This window comes from Rhincodon typus, chromosome 4, assembly GCF_021869965.1.
Source record: "Rhincodon typus isolate 14 chromosome 4, sRhiTyp1.1, whole genome shotgun sequence".
NCBI classification, from domain to species: Eukaryota; Metazoa; Chordata; class Chondrichthyes; order Orectolobiformes; family Rhincodontidae; genus Rhincodon; species Rhincodon typus.
Window position 1 is genome coordinate 47,225,439 of NC_063335.1, and position 9,779 is coordinate 47,235,217.

A 9,779-nucleotide genomic window follows, 5' to 3' on the forward strand; every position below is an offset into this window, starting at 1 on the left:
CAACCAATAAAGGAACAGGAGGTAAAATTTGTTATCAACCTGTTTAGATGTGTTACGATACACCTTTGAAGAGGTGGGACTTGAACCCATGACTCCTGGCTCAAGAGACAGGATGTAAGTTTTTCTGAGCAATCTGATATGGCATGAGTTTTATATATTATCCACAGAACAAACTTTACAGTGCAAAACGAGGCCATTCGCACTAATTCTTTGAGTCAGATCTTTGAAAGAGCTTTGAAAGATTATGCAATTAATCCCACTTTCCAGCCCATTCCCTTTAATTCTGCAACTTTTTTTTAATCTTCAAGCCAATATCCAATTTCATTCTGAAAGTTATTCTTGAACCTGCTCCCCAGCACCTCCCCCCCCCTCAAACAGCAGTCAGGAAATGATTCCAGATCACTACAACTCACTGTGTGAAAAAAAAACCTCCTGCAGTGGCATAACATTTCCATCAGTCAGCTTGCCGTTTATTTTCAAAGATTTCGTTGGGAATGGCTCATCACATTTAGTTCACCTCTGGTTCTTTGGCGAAGTATCTAGAGTCTGTCCTCTGGTTACAAATTGCCAGCCAGTGGAAACAATGCCTGTCTATCTGCTTTTTGAAACTCCTCAGTATTAAATCTCCTGTTTATCGACCCTTCTCTAAGAATGTCTAGCACAGCTTTGCCAATCTCTCAATGTAACTGTAGTTCTGCATCACTGATGCCAGTCTCCTCTGCATCCTCTAATTCCTGAATTATCTATGTGGGATGCCCTTCAGAGGATCAGCGTGGACCTGATGGGCCAAATTGCCTGCTTCCACGCTGTAGGGATTCTATAATAAACACCTACTCAAGGACAATTGAGGCAGAACAAGTGCTGAAATAAAAACAGAAATTACTGGGGAAACTCAGCAGCATCAGAATCAAAGACGAGTAATACTGGACTCGAAACATAAACTCTGTTTCTCTCTCCACAAATGCTGCCAGAGATGATGAGTTTCTCCAACACTTTTTGTTTTCATTGCAGATCTCTAGCATATGCAGTATTTTGCTTTTACTATAGCAATAAATTCTGGCCTTAATAGCAATGCATGGAAAATTGAAATAGAATCCTTTTTTTTGCTAATGGGTCTTGCCCAGACTGGATGCAATACTTCAGCTGGCCACCAACCAGAAGGTTATAAAGTCGTACCATAACTTCCTTGCTTTTCAACTCCATATCAGTAATAACGACACCAAAACAAAAACACAGTTTCAAATTATTACAGGAATGGGAGTTAATGTACTTAGACCTTGTAGTTAAAGATTTCACTGCAACTGAAGCTTTGAACTCCATGTTTCAAGTATAGGTCCAAACTGCTGTGGTATGGTTTGTGATGGTGTGCATCTGGTTCAGCCTCGGCTATAGCAGGACTTGAATTATCTCCGCATTTTCTAAATTACACCCTCATAATCTTAATCACATTGCCATTAAAAGGTGTTTGAAAAAAATTGACAGCATTATTTCTGTATCTGGTAGAAGAAGGAAACCTGCTAATGAATTTATGGCTTGCCCGTAATTTACCTTAGCCCAGTGATCTAATTCCCAAAGCTAATAGAGTATAACACGGAAGAAGATGCTACACCAAATCAGTGGGCATCACAGAATAGGACAACAGTTAATTACATTCACAGTAAGTCGATGATATTGAGAAGGTCATGAAATTAAATAGCTCTCATTTAAATTTGAGCTCAGCATTGTTTTACTTATGAAGAAGCATTTCAGTTATGTGTAGTCAATAGGAAAATCATGTCACAGAGACTACTCACAAAGGTAAGTTAAATTAATGTGATGATAAAAAAGAAAGAATGTTTGCGCTACAACTCAAATGCTATTATAACTACAGTAGGAATTATAAATCTTAAAATTGGGCCCCATGCAAACTTGACCAATCATAAGCTAATGCAACAGACATGAGAAACAACCCACTATAGGACATGCGATAACAAGGTGTAGAGCTGGATGAACACAGCAGGCCAAGCAGCATCAGAGCAGCAGGAAAGCTGACGTTTTGGGCCTAGACCCTAGTTTCTCTTAATCTACCCTTTTATATAATGTTATGTTTAGAATTTTATTAAAAGATATTACACGCAGTCCGTATGTATTGATGGGACAGCTAACAGTTTAATTTTGATGGCTGTTAACTAAGTCTTTAAGCCCTAAGATATATGGATATATTTGCCATAAGTTCCCATCTTTCTTGGTTCAATAAGATGACCCACAATTGCTAACAGTCCCCGTTAACAAGTATTCCTCCTCCTAGCCAAATCGTTATCAACTCCTTTGTCTATTCAACTGCTCTTCTCTGTCTTGGGGCTCTATCCTATCGTTTACTCCCTATCCCAATCCCCTCCCTATTTTCTGCATATAAACCAACATTTTTCCAGCTACCATCAGTTCTGAGGAAGGGTCACTGGACCAGAAACGTTAACTCGATCTCTATAACCTCCTCCATGCTGACCAGCCTCCAAAATGTCTGTGGCCCTACAATTCTTGTCAGTCCCCTTCAGGCCCAAGGTTTAAGAATTCCCTCGCTATTCCTTTCCACCTCTTTACCTTTCTCATCTCGTTAATATGTTTCTCAAAGTCAAATTTTTTGGTCACCTGTCCGAATATTTTCTTATGGGAGTGGTTGACAATCCTTTTTTTGATAATGCTCCTGTGAATCACTTTGAGTTGTTTGACTGTCTTCAAGGTTTTGCATAAATGCAGGTTGCCACTGTAAGGATTTTCATGGGCTGAGCGCATGCAACTCTGTGGCTAAAGACTTTTTAAAATGTGTCTAAAGAAAACAGGGAAAGAAATTGTTTTGAATTCGGCTTGATTCATAGTATGACAGCAAGATCACTTACTGGTGAATTACGATTAATCAAGATTAAATCTTAATTTTTGATTATTTTCTTTTGTAATCCATGTGCTATACTAATTTGTTCGTCATGTCAAAGAAAAGCTGCCCTACATTTATGCCTCAGGGCATTTTCACTTCATCCTCATAGAAATGTTAGATTTAGTCTTAAGTATGAGGCAATAGCTCCATCTAATGAGAATGTCACACTGCATGTGAAACCCTCCCACTCCCCACAATCAGGCACATATACACTTTCATTTTGAAGCTGCTGAGTTGCTTCTTTGGAACTGCAGAATTTCAGGTCCTTTCAAATAGAATTGCTAAAATTTGTCACAACATCAATCAATTTTATTTGGAACTGAGAGGTTTCGTTATGGTTTTATCTCAAAGCAACTTAAGATCTTCCAACGAAGGTGCTCAAATGTGTCTGCTATACAACTTGAAGCAAAATGTTTACAGATGACACCAAAATTCCTGGAGTTGCAGATAGTGAGAATTATCAAAGGATACAGTGGGATATTAATAGATTGTAGATCTGAGCAGAGAAGTGCCAGATGGACAAATGCAAGGTGATGCATTTTGAAGATCAAATACAATAAATGGCAGAATCCTTAGGAGCATTGACACACAGGGGGATCCCTGAAAGTGGCAACACAAGTGGATAAGGTGGTCACGAAGGCATACAGCACACTTACTTTCATTGGCTGGGCATCAAATACAAAAGTTGGAAAGTTATGTTACAGTTGTACAAGACTTCAGTTAGGCCACATTTGGAATATTGCATGTAGTTCTGGTCACCAAGCTACCAGAAGTGGGGAAGCAATGGCCTGGTGGTATTACCACTGGGCTGTTAATCCAGAGACCCAGATAATGTTCGGGTGACCCGGGTTCAAACCCCGCCACAACAGATGGTGGAAATTGAATTCAATAAGTATCTGGAATTAAGAATCTAATGATGACCATGAATACATTGTTGATTGTCAGGGTAATAAAACCCAACTGGTTCACTAATGTACTTTAGGGAAGGAAACTGCCATCCTTGCTTGGTCTGGCCTACATTGACTCCAGACCCATAGCAATGGGATTGACTCTTAACTGCCCTCTGGGCAAAAAAATGCTGCCTAGCCAGCAACACCGTCATCCCGTGAATAAATGAAGGGAAAAAAAAGGACATGGATGCTTTGGAAAGGGTGCAGAGAAGATTTACCGGGATGCCTCCTGGTCTGGAGGGTTTTAGTTATGAGGAGAGGTTGGATAAACTCAGACTGTTTTAACTGGAAAAATGGAGGCTGAGGAGTGGCCTGATAGAGGTCTACAACATCATGAGAGGCATATATAGGGTGGATAGTCAGAGGCTTTTTCCCAAGGTGGAAAGGTCAACTACAAGAGGGCACAGGTTCAAGGTGAGAGGGGGAAAGTTTAGGGGAGAATTGCGGGGAAAAGTTTTCACACAGAGGGTGCCAGTAGAGATGGTGGAAGCAGGCATGTTAGCAATGTTTAAGGCCTATCTCAATAGACACATGAACGTGAGGAGAAAGAGAGATAGAAACCATGTATGGGCAATAAGTAGCAGGTTTAAATAAGGATTGGAATCAACACAGGCTTGGTGAGCCGAAAGACCTGTTCCTGTGCTATATTGAATTGTACTGTACTGTATTATATGAATTGTATTGTGTAAAATATTCCCAGACGTGTAAGGAGCATCTTTGTGGAGAGGGAGCTCAGCCACAAGAATGACTGTGGAGGTGCCCATAGGAGCTTTGTGGGTGCATCACTGGGCATTTCAGAGGATGCTCCAATAAACCTCTGACTAGTCACCAGAAGGCTGTCTCCATGCTCATGGGTTTTGGATTCAGTTGGCGGTGGGGATGGGGTGAGGGTGATGGGGTGGATGTCTGGTAACAGTACAGCGTAATATCAGTATGAGCATGGGATAACATCCTCTGATAGGGTTTTTAGCTGAAGCCATCGATTGCCCACTTTCATGTCCATGGTTGTTTGGGAGATGTTTGGGGAGGAATGGGATGGGGGTGTGTGCACAGTTCAACCCTCTCCTTCAGCTTCCAAGAGTCGGACCATGTGGTGAACTGATGAATGTCTTAAGGCTGTTCATGTAGTCAGGTCACTCAGGTGAAGTAACTAAATACTTTGCTGTGCTTGGGTCTTGATTCCTGTCCTCGATCTCATGGTTATCTGTTCCAACTTGGTTTTTAACTTTGGTCCGAAGTGAATCCTGTAATTACAGGGCACCTCTCTCTTCAACTGAATGTTCAGGGCTGCATCTGAAATCAGTGAAGGCTCTCCCCTCCCATGATGTACAACTTTACACTTTTCCCTGTCCTGGCTGCAACTCCCAGCATCACAACGCAGTTTCCCTTTAAGAGGTGCAGGGCTGACTATAATTGGAGTTATTGAGTTGCCATTTTGAGCCTCTGTGTGTAGTAAATGAAGAGCAAAGCTAGAAATGACTGCATGGAGCAAATATTCAAATTATCAGGGAGGACAAAGTTGGCATGCTGCCAGATTGATTGGGGATCTGTTACATACAAAGAAGGAGCTAGAGTCAGCCATTCAGCCCCTCAAACCTATTCTGCCATTTAATAAGATCACGATTGATCTGATTGTAACCTCTGACACACATTCTTGTTAACGCCTGATAATTTTTCACCTGTGTTAATTATACTTTGTGAACCCCACATTTGTTTTCATGGCTATCCAATTTAGCCACCGGCACTTATGGCAGTGTGGCACTCCCTCAGGGCAGCACGAAATTTTGTACTCCAATCGCTGGAGTGACAATAAACGCCCACAACTTTCTGACACAGCAAACTTTTAGCTAAAGCAGCTTCTCAGCTTCTGAAAACTGAAAAAACCTGTGGATGTTGTAAATCAGAGACAAAAATAGAAGTTGCTAGTAAAGCTCAGCAGGTCTGGCAGCATCTGTGAAGGAAAATCAGAGTTAATGTTTCAGGTCCAGTGACCCTTCCTCAGAACCCAATTAATTCATTAACATTAATTCTGATTTTTCTTCACAGATGCTGCCAGACCCGCCGAGCTTTTCCAGCAACTTCTGTTCTAAGTTTGTGACAACTTATTTTGCAAGTTGACTATAATGTAAGTCTGTGACTGGGAAGACAGAACTTCAATTCAGCTGCAGTGCAGTGCAGGCTGATATTTCCTTTGTGAGCTTTTATATCCACAGGCAGTAACAAACACATCAGCAATAGCCAATGCTGACCCAACTATTGACACTCAATGGCTGCTGTGCAGTTGCAGGGAAATCAAGACCTCATAAAACAGTGTACATTTTACCCAAGTATTTGACACTAATCCAATTACATTCCTCAGCTTGGTGGGTTCCTGCACCAACACGTATATAAATCTGTTAACTATTCAATTTGCCACTGAATTTGAGAACAGCCCTAGCTGCAAAGTTATTTTTAACTTTTATTTACATTTTCTTTTTGCTAGGAAAGTGAACTAAATCTCACATTTGCACATTGGGACCATGTGGAGACTCCGACACAGAAGAATTGTCCCGGAAGCTGAAATTTCCTTCTTCTACCCAATAAAATTCCCAACCCTGAGTTAGAGTTGGAGAAATCAAAGCATTCCAACTTATTTAAGCTTAATTTTTTCCCCCAATTAGTGTTTAGAAGATTAAAAACCTACTCTGGCTCCTGGGTAACTATTAAACTGAACCCCAGAATCACCACCGACATCAGCAACTACCCCTCGTGCCCCTGACAGTCCTGGTCCTGGCAGCCCAACCTTGGTATGAAAGTCCCTAGTTTCTTACACCAAAACATCCCCCACCACCACCTACAAAACCCCAACACCATCCTAACTCATCACCAATCCCCTTGGACTCACGCCCCAAACCCCCGTCCAGATCAGACACCCAAATTTTGAACCAACAAATAGCCCCCCATTGAGAGCCCACCAAACCTAACTCCCCACCCACAGCCCTTCCCTACCCAATGCACTCATCCACATACATATCACTTATCCCATGACCGATCTACCACTGTACCTGCAAGCTTGACCCATATTCCTCACCCACTTGACACCCTACACTGCTCATCTACCTGGCACTCTGCCCCAATCACCCATTTCCCAATTTTTACCCTGCTCAACTGTTACCTTATATCCAAATGCTCCCTTCACCCATATTCCACATTTGCTAATCATGCATGCTTGTTAAAACATAATTTTGCCAAAGTTGCATTCTCATTCCCAATTGAGTTATCTATAAGTCAGCAATGCATATTTTCAGATTCCTGACTAGTGGCAGGCAGCCAATGAGGAGGATAACTTTCTGGAGCTGGAGTGAGTAACTATGGTCTTCTTCCAAGCTGGGAGTAGCACTTTTCAACGATGTGATGATTGAGTTTGAGAAGAGGTAGTCTAAGGAGCAATAGGCAAGGAGGCAGGCTGAGGGAGGGCACCTGGGGCAGGGAGGCTGTCTCAGGGAGGGATTGCCAAGCCAGTCAGAGAGGCAAGGAAAGAAGGTGAAGATTCAGCGATGTGAAGGGAGGGAAAGGCCCTACATCTTGGCTGTTGAGTTTTGTGATTGGCTGGGAACAAGTTTCCAAGCAAGGATGGTGGGACAGAACTTGTCCTCAAGGTTGGGGTTGGTGATATCTTTGATAATGTCCGGGATGTTAGACTGAAGTTGCTGGGCAACAGAGGGAACAGATTTGCCAATGGGAGGGTAGGAGGTGTTGGAGCATGTTCAGAAGGTCGCGCACACCACAGTTATACTCTCACAGTTATACAGTCACAGTGAAAGTGCAATCTCCTGAAATCAGAGTGAAGGCCTGTTGGCTGAGAAGAGTTAATGGTGTGGACTGAGATATTAGGAACTGCAGATGTTGGAAAATCTGAGATAACAAGGTGTAGAGCTGGATGAACACAGCAGGCCAAGCAGCACCATAGGAGCAGGAAGGCTGACGTTTCGGGCCTAGACTCTTGGTGTGGACTATTGGGCGGCACGGTGGCTCAGTGGTTAGCACTGCTGCCTCACAGCGCCAGGGACCTGGGTTCGATTCCACACTTGACTGACTGTCTGTGTGGAGTTTGCACATTCTCCCCGAGTCTGTGTGGGTTTCCTCCCACAGTCCAAAGATGTGCAGATTAGGTGGATTGGCCATGCTAAATTGCCCATAGTGTTCAGGGATGTGTAGCTTAGGTGGGTTAAAGGGGGATGGGTCTGGGTGGGATGCTCCAAGTGTCGGTGTGGACTTGTTGGGCTGAAGGGCCTGTTTCCACACTGTAGGGATTCTATGATTCTATTGGCTACTGAAGGAACAGCTTAATAATAATAAATCAATTGGCTGAGAACCACAGTGTGTTCTCCTCTCCTCGGAACACAGGACCATTGCTGCCTTCCAGGGAGATCCCAGTTAGAACAAGGAGGGCTGAAAGCCAGAGGAACTGAGGGAGGTGGGGAGTTGGCAAAACCATGAGAGCTTGGGGAAGAGTGGGATGGAAGTAAGACACTGGACCATGTAGATAGAGAATAACTATGGGAAGAGCAAGGGGTGTAGGGGAGAGGATTCTTTTTTGGTTCCATTTCATTGCTGTTATGTTCTGTTGGCGGCATTAAATTTTACAGTTTCACATTAATGTAGTTGGGAATGAGGGGCTTTGTATAGACCAATCGAAAATGAAACACATATGCAAAACATGCTACACAGTCAACAGTGCAGTATCGGTGCCAACAGGAATGCAGCATATTTCATATTCCTGTGGCGTCTAATGCCTGGCACAAGCAGGGCAATATGTATGCAATGTATCATGCAATCTTAATAGGGTAGGGCCACGTTCATGTCTCACTGAAACATTTCCCAAATGGGGGACAATGGGTGAGAGGTGGCCACTGTCCATACTACAGTAAGGCCACACCATGAGGATCACTAAAGTATTCCCAAGAAAGAGGTGAATTTGGGTGGGATGGAGCAGTCACAAGGAGGGAGTCATTGGTGAGGAAGAGAACGAGCAGGAGGTCATAAAGTCATAAAGGTTTACAGCCTGGAAACAGGCCCTTCAGCCCAACTTGTCCATGCTGCCCAGTTTTCACAATTAATCTAGTCCCATTTGCCAGTGTTTGATCCATATCCCTCCATACCTATCCCATTCATGTATCTGTCCAAATATTTTTCAAATTACGAAATTGTACTCGTTTCCACCACTAACTCTGGCAGCCTGTTCCAGACACTCACCACCACCTGTGTGAAAAAAATTGTCCCTCTGGACTCTTGTTATTTCTCCCCTCTCACCTTAAACCTATGCCCTCTACTTTTATACTCTCCTACCATGGGGAAAAGCTGTTGAATATCTACCTTATCCGTCTCTCATAATTTTATAGACCTTAAATAAAGGTGTCAGAAGCAAGGGTAAGGAGTGGCTTCCTGTAGAATCCTATCTTGTGGGTATGGGGTCCCGTTATTAGGCACAGACTTCCTGAAAGAGGGACCTCACCTCCCTAATCCCTACTCCCAGCCCAACCAGGCCTTCCTGCCCTGGTCTTAATCAGAGAGAAGGCAGTGGGATGTCTACCCTGCACCCTCCCACTCAATCACATTTACTCCCTACCAATTACCCCCTAGTCTGGCTCCAAGAGAAGAAGGGGGTCATTAATTTCTGCTCACACTTTTGTGGTAATGTAAACACAATGAATTGGTTTCAGTTAGTCACCCTCAGGCACCATATTCCTCTCACTCCGTTCTCTCAATCTAACTTTCTTGAGATCGAAACAATATAACTTCAAGTGTGAAGGAGGCTATTGACTGTGTGTGTCAATTGATGTAGATACAGCAAGGATTAAATTCACTCCCGAGTACCCTTCTCCATATATGTCTTTGACAATGCCCCTCAGAAAGCAAACACCACTACCTGGTTCAAG